Raw genomic sequence first — 12,489 nt, forward strand, 5'->3', positions numbered from 1 at the left:
AAAGTTCTCTTTGCAGGGAAACCAAGTTCCAAGAGTGGCTATATGCATTGTTCCTTTGTCTTGTTCCTTGAACCATTCAAATAATGCATGAATGCAAAATCAGTTTTAGAATCTGAAATTTGTCTCACAAAAACATGTTTGAGACAATCCAAAATCGATTAAACAAATTTTAAAATATATTTGAACAATTTTCATAAAACGTTGTTAGGAACTTGATTTAAATAAATAGCGTATGCATATAAAGATCTCAAAAATTTAATGTTTACCTTAACTGTATCATTAAGGATCTTTTCGTTGCAGCCTTTATCTGTTCCTTGGAATGGTGCTTAAATGAGTTCCTTTATTCGAAAGTTCCTCTTCGGATTTTGATCCTTGTTCCGATGTGGGGAGCTGATGTAATGTATTTTTATAATGTCGCACCTTCGTGAGTTCCTAAGTATAACTCGTGGGTCAACAATGATCCAGCGAGTTCCTCAATGTAGAACTTAAATTCACAGGAACTCTGACATATTAATGTGCACCTTTGTTTGTTCCTGTACCAATTTCTTTGTCGAGGGAACCCAACAGATTTGGGTCCCTTCTTGTTAGTAGTAACTGTTAAGAAAATAATCAACACAACAACTACTACCAAGATACAATATGCCTTCATATAAATGATATTCAATATATTCATGAAGCATATAAAATAATAGTTCTTAGGCAGAGAAAAAATAAGTAGGATATTTTGTTGCCTAAAAAATAAAAACTCCGAGTTCCACATATATGCATTTTTCAAAATACGTTTCCTTGACATAATTTTAATGTACTGAAGTTTGAAAAAAAAATAAATTGAAGAATCATTTATTAAATATAGATTTTAGATTTTTCAAATTTAATTTTAAATCAAAACAAAACAGAAGTTCCATTAGAAACAATGCAAGGAACACGCAATAAATTAATGTATGCACACAAAGAAGGTCTAAAGAAATAGATATTTACCTTAGAAGATAGCCTGTTACACTTTGGCTGACTTTTATTCAACAATAAAAGTCAGATCTGCCTTGTTCCTTTGAATGGGTAGGATCGAGTTCCTTTCATCAAGTTTCTTGTAATTGTTCCTCCTTCCAGGAACTTAACTCAGCAGGGTTGCCTGCTTATCAGCGAGTTCCGGCTCTGATACCAATTGTTATTCGGATGGAACACTACAAGAGGGGGGGTGAATTGTAGTATGGAACTTTCTAGCCAATTTTGCGGAATTATAAAGAAACTTTAAGCAAGTAGAGAAACAATGCAAGAGAGATTTTACGAGGAAACTTTCTACGCCCAACTAGAAAGAAAACCTCGACCCACTAGGGATTTCAACTTAAACTCTTTTCACTATAGGGCAACAACTCAGTTACAAACCTATAAGGAACTCGGGCATTACTTGAGTTCCTCTACGAACTCAAGTTCCCAATAGTTGTTCCTCAAACAACTACGCTCTCACTGACTTCCCTAGAAGTCTCTCTTGACTCTTTTGCTTCACTCAAAGCCTCTCTGCTTCTTTCTCATAGACTTCACTCAAAGCCTACCCAAATACAACCGGAACTCGCTCAAGTTCCTACCCCATACACATCAGGAACTCACTCAAGTTCCTGCCCAAAACTTATACAAGAATTCACTCAAACCCTTGACAAATTACCCATTACAAGAGCTCACTCAACCCTTGAACAACTCTTAAAATATTGACATTTGATAATTGATTAAACTCTAATATGTAGAGAGTGAATAACTGTAAAGGAACTCGGAACTGACAGGAACTCGGAACTGCAGGAACTGACTAAAAAACGTGGAACAAATATATCTTCTTTAATTACCTTCCACGTAAACCAGACTCTGTGGAATGACCGAGAAGTCAGACACCCTTGAATGAATGAGAAAGCTCTCCTTTATAGAGGAAGAAACCTCAACCACTTTCTCCATAATCTTCTCCACTAACAACCACTAAGCCCTTCAATTTAGGCATGATCCCATGACTTTAGTCAGTAGAGAAAATCATGGAGTTAGGGCTAAGCATAATCAGGTTTTCCATGATCTCCTATTATTTCTCCACTAATGTAGTTTTTCCAAAACAACGTAAAACAATGATTTTAATTTTCTAAAACCAAACCTTTTAAATCTGATTTAAAAAAAATAATAAATAAATAAATTTTATTAAAATAAAATAACTAACAATCAGATTTTATTTTACAAAAAGATTAATTATTTTTTATTTATTAAAAATAAAATTTTAAACACATTAAACTACAAAAGATATTCAAAACAAATCCTAGAATGAATAGGACATTATTAAAAACGAATTTTAAATAATAAATAAATAAATATATGATATAAAAATCAGAATCCTAATTAAAATAAGATTTTATAAAAATTATCTTTTATTTTAAAAACATAAATAAATAGAGTTTTACTAGGAGATAAATACTCAAAGTCAAAGGTAAATCCCAAACAACTAGGAGTGTTAAAAGCCACGATATTGACACTTAAAATTACCTTAAAACTAGGAGTATTCTAGGAAGATAAACTGACGTTATTTCTCATAAGTTCCGACAAGTTCCTTTTGGCACCGTGTTCCTCAATTATTCAAGTTTCTACATACTTACATGAATCATAGAAAATAAACTCTTATTTTCTTCTTCATGCTTCATGATGCTCCAACTCAAGAGCCTCATGTTGATAGTTCCGCCTCTGGAACTTCTCCATGCTTGTTCCTACTCAGGAACTTTATACTCGTTGTTCCTCGTAGGATCTGCTGAGGAACTGATCTGTTTGTGTTCCTTTGAAGAACTTTGTTGCAGCTTGGATACTTGATTTATTGACTTGAACTCTTCATGTTTGTTTCTTCATCAAACCTATATTTGTTTCGTATACATATTGGAACTCAAACATAGGTTAGTCGTTTGCTAGTTGTCATCAAAACCATAAAGTCAGTGATGACAACCAATACAAGCAAGATGAAGAAAACTAAACTAATAAACAAGTATGCAGTAGTTAAGGACACAAACTCTAAGTCTAATGGTATACTTATATAATTAGACTTCTCTTCTGAAGTTCCCTTCACTTCTTGAGTTCCTTTCAGGAACTTCACTTCTTCTTGTATATATCTTCATAATCTTCCAACTAAATGATCTGTATTAACCGTCATTACTTGTTCATGCACATCTAAACAATACACACATTAGTTAGATAATCATCATTTGTTCATAATCATCAAAACACTATATTACTCAACAGGCACTTTTAGGCTTCCAACAAATTAATATTGATTATAACTTTCTGCATGCTGTCCTAAGCTTTTGGGACTCCGATCATCATGTTTTTGCCTTTCGGGGCAACGAAATATGTCCTTTGCCAGATGAATTTGCTGCGATCCTTGGTTATCCTACTAATGCTACTCCTGCTACCCCTGGCACTATTGAAGAGGGTAAAACAACCATAGGGGCTTTCCTAGGACTAGATGATAACATGTTTGCTGAAATTGTTGTAGGTGACGAGGTTAACTTGGCAAAACTTGTAAAACGTCACTTTAGGCCTAGTAAGAATATGACCGAACAGAAATTGAATATTCGAGCCCTTGTATTTTGCTTGTTGAATCACTATTTGCTGTCGAATAACAATGGCGCGTTCGGTGACATAAGGTTGGTCCCCTTGATTAGCCAGATGGAAAGTTGCTATTCTATTATGCCGTTGGTTGTTGCCGAGACTTTGCTGAGTGCGGATGAGCTGAAGAAGGATGCCAAATCTGAACATTTTAAGGGAAGCCCCCTATTACTGCAGGTAATCGATTTTTCCTTGCGCACGTATACACGTTTTTTTTTGCGTACACAATGAGTTTCAGCGCCCAGGGCTGGGCGCTGGAATTTTCGGCGCCTGGTCCTGGGCGTTGAAACTGCGCACCAGGAACCGTTTTCTTTTATTATTTTTTGATCGTGCCCGTTTTTTGCAGATTTGGCTCGTGGAACAGCTTAGACTTTTGGAAGCTCCTGCCGATCCTAACATTTATCACCCTATAGCCTTGGGTAACCGAAAATACTTGCACCAAGGCCAGGACGAGGCCGAATGGACCTCCTTTTTTACTTATGGCATTTGTTCTATTAAGTGGGTGGTACCATGGTGGGGTTTGACTACTATGACAGGGGGTTCTGATGTATCGGTTTATGTTTCTTTGTTGGGGTATCTCGTCCCATTTATATTTTCCCTTACCGAGTCATGCGTCAATATGGTTTAAGGCAGACTATCCCTTTTTCTGATACGGTACCACCTAAGGTAGCGGCCTTTTCACAAGCACGGGTTCTAGCGTGGGCTAAATATTATGATGGTCTCCCGCGTTGGGCCGTAGCTACAAATGGCTTTGTGGGTCTTTCTGAAAACTACAAGTTGTGGATGAGCTCCGATGATAAAGATGTGAGGACCGAGGCTCGTAATGGGGAGCCGGCTGAGCTTTTGATACCTCGTATTCGTGTTAAGTATGAGGGTCCTGATTCTGCCAAACCTCGTACCTATAGTATTAAGACTGTGAAAGCTCGTCCTGATCGAAAGCGAAAGGAAGTTCCACCCCGTTCCAGTTTCAAGCCTAAAAAGATGCCTAACATGAAGGGGCCTGCTGTTGTTAAAAGAAATGCAAGCTCTAGCGGAGATCGTCGCCGGAACAATGTATGGGTGAGGAAGGCTCAGCCGCCTGTAGAAACAGTGGCTAGTCTAGTTGATGATAATAATCCTTCTCCCACCATTGTCCGTGCCCTTGAGGCTGAGCGGGCTATAACTGAGAATGTTTCTGAAGCCTTGGCATCTTTGGAAGTTAGTGTCCAGGAGCCGATTCTTATGGAGATTGATATTGGGGCAGCGCAGAAGACTGTGGGGGTGGATCCTGCGAACATTGCCCTCTACAAGACTTTATTTGATGATCCGGAAGAACTAGAGTAGTGTAGTTCTTGCTAGGGTGTAGGTGCCCTTTATTTATTTCAGTTGTGTTTGTTTTTTATTCTTAGCACTTTGTTTTCCTTCCTATTATTTTTCAATAAAGGCGTATTTTTATCTTTTCATTTTCATTTTTTGTTTCTCCTCCTTTTTCTATGTTTTTATGTGTCTAACACTTTGCACAAAGAATATGTGTTTTTTTTTATTGGACCGAATCCTTGGTAAGAATTGCCTACGTATCTTGTCAGAATCAGGTCGCGCGTAGTTCTAGCTTAGAATAAGTTCTAGTATGCCGGATTTCGGTAGATATGCCCTGAGGTGGAAGCATATTACTTAATCGGTCAAATGAGTGAAGTATTATCATTATTTTCATCTGCCGTTTTTTTGCCATAAGTCGCGTAAAAATGAAATTCGACTAATTTGTATGGCTATATTTTTGGTAAGCCTATTTGGATACGTACTGTACCCCCAAGTGTTCGTTATTTTTTCGTTGTGTGCGGATAAAATGACGAGCACTTCTGAAAAGAAAATTTTTGGCAGGCAGAGAGTTTCAAAGCCCAGGCTGGGGCGTCAGAAATTTCGGCGCCCAGCCCTGGGCGCTGAAAATGTTTTCTGGCGGTCGTTTTTGACGCTTTGCTTCACATGTTCTTGCATTTATTTCTTTTTTGTGCCTTGATTTTTTCTCGTATTTAAAGTCAATTTTGAGGCTATTTTGACTGTTAGCGTGAAATGCATTTTTGTCCGGATTAATTTTTTCTATTCGTGACTCGAAACAGTTTTGAAAATGGAGTTAGGGTGCGGAAGTTATGAAGATCTTTGTGTAGGCTTTTGAGGTGGGTTGAGGTGCGTGTCGTTTTTGAAGGATTGGTGGGGGTTATATTTTATTAATTCCCCTTTTAAGCAACATTTGCTTTCGTTTTGGATTTTGATTTCCTTTGACTTCTTTGGGTTGTATGGGTTGATTTTTATGGTTACACTGGTTGACTTTTATGTTTTGGGGATATGAATGGGATGGTGCGGTTTATTTTGTGGGTTTCGGGAATTGGCTCCCATGGAACTATTTCAAAACCGAGTGGGCTTTGTTTGTTGGGCCTAGAGTGGGCCGCCTCTTTATTTTTGTATTTTGCAAGTACATTTGGTGCTTATTTAGTGCTAGAATAAAAATTTTAGGAGAAATATTACGCCTTTATTGATTCGGAAAGTAAGGAAAACACACTGAAACAAAAACTGACCTATATTCTAAGGGGCCTTAGGACCATCTAAAGTCTCTATTATTTTTTTCTATCAATCTAAAGAACTACTAGGCGCTTTTTACTAATGGTGCTCTAAGTGGCTCAAGCCTGGGGTTTAGTCTCATAAAACTTCGGTCCTTCACCGGTACTCATCTTGAATTCTATTCCTTTTGCATTGACCCACTGATATGTCTTCACCCATCCGTTCTCGATCTCTTCTAGTGTTGATGCTGGAGAGATTAACCGGGTTGGATCGAAACCTTCATCTTGTAAAGCTAGGGTAGTCATCACAGTCTCGTTCAACATAGGCCTCGATTCGTTAAACAATGTCCATAGAGCCTGGTTGTCCAATATTTCAGCTGTTTTAGTCTTGGTGAGGTGGGGTGCCTCATCCAAGGTGTGGCAGTCATGGAAAATTTCAAATCCGGGTTTTAGCAAGCCATCCTGAACGAAGGGTTCAGGGAAATCGCAGCATGGGTGTTCTTCTCCTTCCCGAATGAACATCCCGTTAAGGGTTCTTTGATACGGGGGAGGGAGGGTGGTTTGTTTGGCTTTGTTAAGGCGTAGCCCAGACAGGCGGTCAGCAATATCTTCCTCCATTGGTTCATAGCCTAAGCCAAAGGGAGTAGATTTGTTGGGTAAAGGATGAAATGTGCATTCCTTCTTCCTTATGCCCAATGGGGTTCCTGGGAAATAACCTTGAGCTAGCAGCATTCTAGGGATGACCCGGGATGCATGCGGGTCTAGGAATGCTGGATCATAGTCTTCAATGAACTGGATTTCTTCTTCCATTTGAAACCCATAAAGGTCGTCTGCAGTTTCGGCCGTTCCAACCATAGTGCAACTGATGTCGAGAGGAGGGGCGCGGATTTCTAGTATTACCCCGTTATGGTTAAGTTTAACCATTTGGTGCAGGGTAGAAGCCACACCTCCTAAGTCATGGAGCCAAGGTCGCCCTAATAGGAGGTTGAAAGTGGGCTTGATGTCGATTATTTGAAACTCCGTGGCGCGTGCCACAGGCCCGGTTTGTATGGTAAGGTTGATTTTTCCCAACACAGGCCTTCGAGAGTTATCATAGGCTCGTACCCCTTGTGTGGAGGTTTGGAAGTCATCGCTTCCTAGTCCCAAGCAATGGGCGGTTCGCAACGGGCAAACGTTAACCGCCGAACCGTTATCTACGAGCGCTAGGAGGATGTTTTGCCCTTTGCATCCAACTACTAGATAGAGGGCTTTGTTATGGGCACCCCCCTCTCTGGGTAAATCTTTGTCAGTGAAAACTATGGCCTTTTCTCCAGCATCTCTCGTGACGTGGTTAACCAATGAGTCAGGTGTGATATCTGTATGCACTGAGATGAGGTCAAGTGAGCGAATAAGCTTTTCGCGATGTTCTTTTGAGGTACACATGAGATCCCAGATGGTAATTTCGACCTTGGTTCTTTTCAATTGTTTCAAAAGAGGATTTTCAATGACTTCTGCGACGGTGGTGTGCCGTCCATTCTTAGGAGCTTGTCTGACTGGGATATCGTCCGTAGGAGGTGGGCGAATGTCAGGCTGGTATATTCTTCCTGATCTGGTGAGGTTGTCGACTTCGGGTTCTTGAGTGGTGGTGTCGATGAGAGCATACCCGGGCCAAGTTTCAGTAAAGAGGTCCTGGCCCGACACTTGAGATAGGTAGATATCTTCGGCATCATCATCCCACACACCGCGCACTTCTCTCTCGATTCGATCCATATGGACCACAACGAGTGGTGCACCTTGAGGTGTAATGTACACCGTAGGGTCGAAGTTCTCATTTTCTGGTTGGTCGAGAGAGATGTGACAAGAGCCGAGTGGGCTCTTGTTGTTGTTGGGTTTGCCAACGTTAGGGAGAGGTATCACTTCATCCTCTATCATGTCCTGGATGGTATTCTTTAGGTTCCAGCAGTTTTCAGTGTCATGCCCATTTCCTTGATGGAATTTGCAGTAAGTACCTTCGACCCAATATTTGCTTTTGACAGGAGGGTCACGGGTGGGGCCTATAGGTCTCAACTTTCCTTGATTGGTTAATATTTCAAAGGCTTGTACCAAAGTCGACCCGAGTGGGGCAAACTTTCGGTCTCGGACCCATCTTCCAGGGCTTCTTCGGGCGGGAGTCTCTTCTACAACATGGACTTCTTGGGCTTGGGATGTGTTACCCCGATTATAGGTGTTGTTTTTATATGTGGGTTTTCTTTGTATGGTTTTGGCGAGATCGTCCTCGATCTTTATTCCCACATCATAAACTCTTTTGAAAGTGTCAAGTCCCAGGTACCTAAGGTGTTGTCTGTAAGCCGGGTCCAGGTTGTCAATGAATTTTTGGACCAATTCTGTTTCGGGAGGCCTATTGATTAGCTGGGCCTCCTGGTCCCTCCATCTAGCAAAGTAGGTTGTGAAACCCTCATTTTTCTTTTGGGAGAGAACTTCCAGCTCGCGCATGGTGACTTGGAAATCCATGTTCGACGAGTATTGCTTGATGAAGACATTGACAAAGTCTTCCCAAGTGGGGAAGAGCTTAGGGTCCTGGTGATAGTACCATTTGAGCGGCACAGGTTCCAAGGACAAAGGAAAGGCAGGTAAATACATGGACTTGTCCACGCCTTTCAAGTTCATGGCATTCACAAAGCTCAGTAGATGATCACGGGGATTGTCCGTGGCCTTGAACTTTGGTAAGTCAGATGAACTGAACTTTTCTGGTAGTTTGCCAGGAAAAGGTTCAGGATCGAGGGAGAAGTATTTGCTCCCCATGGTTTGCTGTAGGACCATTTTTTCAATCCTCTTCTCGTTATCGAGGTCATTTTTGGCTTGTGCAGCCGCTAAAGCTTCATTTTCCATTTTCAATTGGCCCATAAGTTGGGTCATTTGGACCATCTGGTCTCGCAAATCTTCGATGGACATGTTTGAAGGTGCGAATCGAGGTTGGGGAGGCGGAGATCCTTGAAATGAGGGATGACGGACGGAGCTTGGAGTCACTAAACCTGATGTTGGCGATGTATCTTCGAGACGCACTAACCGTTGATTCCCTGATCGGCACCAAGTGGCAGGACCAGTCCTAGGCATAAGATAAGCTAAAGTTTAGGTTCCCAAAGTTTCAAGCATTACTTAGTCTAGACTTCGACTCTCTCTATTGGTTTTTTTTTTCGCTCTTTCTTTTATTGGTACACTTTTTGGTTTTTTTTTTGGTCATTCTTTGAATTTTTGAAACACTTGCCCGTGTGACATTCATAGTTATTAGCGTGTTCGGTTTTGGTGCCGAACATTGTCGTCGTAGGAGGCCTATCAACGACACAAAGAGTTATTTATTTTTTTTTTTTTTTGAGTCGCCTCTAGAATCGAGTGCTTTTTCTTACGCCTTCGTAGCAATTCCTTTTTTACGAACGTTTTTTGGTGCTACGTGTTTTTTTTCTTTTGCGCAGGCACCGAGGCTGCTGCGCCTGACCAGAAGGCCAAGCAGCAACTTCGGCGCCCAGCGTCGGGCGTGAGAAATTCTGGCGCCCAGCCAGGGGCGCTGAAAATGCGTCCCTGGCTGATTCTCGTTTTCTGTTTGCGTCTACTTTTGTTTATGCGACTTCGATTTAGTAACGTCCTTTACGTGTTGTGCAGCGTTTGTGGGATTCGTTACAGGCTATCCCGAGCGTCGCTTATTTTGTGGCGATCATTCGGGTTTGCGGAACACGTATTTCGGTATAACTCTTTGGCAAATTAGTCTATGAATGTTTGGGAAATTTTTAAGGTCGTTGGTTTTCTAGGATAGTTTGTCACACACAATCACATATTTCGCTACACATAACTAACATTCATCATGAGGCGATAATAACATGTCATGTAGTTTATGATAGGCTTCTATGGGTAGTTATTTGCGCCTGGTTTGGTACCGCTTCTATCGTAGATCCAACACATGCCCCGGTCGAGGTAGTGTCTTCAACAGACGAATTTCGCCCAAGAGGCCAACCCGCAAGTGCAAGCCAAGGGGGCATGCAGGCGAGAGGGACCTAGTGGGCGAGCGAGTGGGTTTGGGACGGGTGTACTACTAGCGAAAGTGCCGAGTGGACAACATTCGAAGCGTATGCACCCCCCGGTTGGCGATGGGTTTCCTTAGTCCCAACTCCCGAGATGAAACACCAAGGGAGCCAAGATTCGTTATGCGGTTCTGCCCGTTCACATTAATATGCTGATTTTCAGGTCGTCCCAACTTGATGGGGAAATAAACGCGGGGTAGGATCGTTTCACCCTTCGGCTATTTTGATTACCTACAAGCACGAGTATTTCCTTCACTATCCCCAGCGGAGTCGCCACTGTGAGGGGGTCGAAAAAGCACGAGGCTAATGCGTGACCTCGTCCCTCGTGGGTGTGACGATTCTTTTTATTCAATCAAGTGTAATTGGATTTCCTGTGAGTTTACACCCAATTGACTAGTAATATAGGAGTCGCCATTCAGTTTTTAACGACAATGAGAAAAACTGACAAAACCCGGTTATCGTGACATAAAGGGAGTGCAATTATGTTTGACCACGACGGCCGTAGGTTCCCTTGTGATCCCTGGTGTGGGGATCTCTCAACATACACCCGCAAGGTAGAGATTGAGGGTTCGGGGGACTGTAACTACCGAGAGGAGTACTCGCTCGTCGATAACTCCAGAGGCAGGATATCCTTACTAGCTCAGCATAAATAATTGAAGGGACATGCGTTAACTATTAAACTAATCTGAGTTGATTTTAGCAATATGCAACATATAATACTAGATCGATGGCGATTATCTGATTTAAATAGCATTAAGGGACCTAGCATGATAATCCAATTTCCCAAAAATATTATATTTGTTAGGCGTGGTAGAACAATCAGATTTAGTTAGTTTAACAGTTCATAAAAAGGGCGAGGAAAGCAATTAAATCATAGAAAAGGGACACATTACGACGCACCCTTGAGAGGTGCGTCACGGTTCTCAGAAGACTAACCACTTTGACTTTGCTATTTCTCCTTTTTATTTAACGAATCTCAAATTATGGGACAGGATACGTTCTGTTCGATTTATGGATCGATTGCGACAGAACGTGTGAACAATTTCGCAGCGTGAGGCTTAGGCTAGGGGTTGGAGTCAATACTCAGATTATGAATTGTGTGTTGTGATTTCACGTCGAACTTGGGCTATGAGTGAAAACTCACAATGAAGGATATATCTATACTTGGGCCTTAGTTTGTTGAATAACAAACACTAAGCTCCCACTGAGTTTAGCAACTCTTTAGATATATATTACTGAAAAGATGTATGAAATTACTTTTCAATAGCTTTGACGAATTTGGTTTAGTTTGGTGGTAGTTGAGCATTTTGTTTATAAATTATAGGAAAAATCTTTATGATTCATCATTGATCGAATCAAGTACTAATTGACTTCGATCATTCCAACGTAGATATGCCATATCTTATGGAGCTTAGATCGTGAAATTACAACACACAATCATTGATGATCATTTTTGGTCTTAAAGTAATCATCGTCATGATCTAACCTAGTTCTTTATGATTTCTTGCCATGTGGATTTTATACTTTTGAATCTTTGAACTAGCCAAACAGATTCAAACTTATATCACATTGAGTAATAAACCTATATTCACTCAAATCCATGCGAAATAATAAAGTCATAAAATCTTTCTTTAGCTTTGAACTCTATTGTCTAGGTATTCTAACAATAGTTCATATCTTTTGTTGCTTTCAACATGTAAGACTAGCTTGTCTTGAATGATCCAGAAATCAATCAACTTTCAAAAGTCCATCAAAATAGATGTTTTGAATGTTAACTTGTTGATATGGTCTAAGAAACAATGCCAAAGATTAGTGGAACTCAAATCAAGGGATTGATTTGAACCTAGTAAAGTTTTTATTGTTAAAGAGTTGTTTGTTTTAATCAAGCACACATAACTCAACCTGTAAATGACCATTTCATTCAAATAAACAAACAAAATTTTTTTTTTTTTCCTCGAATGTGAGTCTTTCTGTGTTTGAAGCAGAAATTCAGGTATGCTGATTATGGAACATAATAGCCATTAAGTTCCAGCCTTGAAAGGACTTAAAAAACAAACTAGATGACCCTACAACTAATGTAGCAAAGCCATGCTTCATTTCCCACTTGTAGGTCATTAGTGTAGCCTAGCTTCCATTGTTTGAGTTATTACCGAAGTAAGAACCTCAAGCGGTATATGATACCAAGGAAGTTTGATTGCCAGGTCACTTCTCTTTAAACATAAACTTGTAGGTAGAAACGGAATCGTAAATTCCTTTCATTTGTTCCTTGTTTTCCTATTTCTTGTACC

The sequence above is a fragment of the Spinacia oleracea genome, chromosome 6 (assembly GCF_020520425.1).
Source record: "Spinacia oleracea cultivar Varoflay chromosome 6, BTI_SOV_V1, whole genome shotgun sequence".
Lineage (NCBI taxonomy): Eukaryota > Viridiplantae > Streptophyta > Magnoliopsida > Caryophyllales > Amaranthaceae > Spinacia > Spinacia oleracea.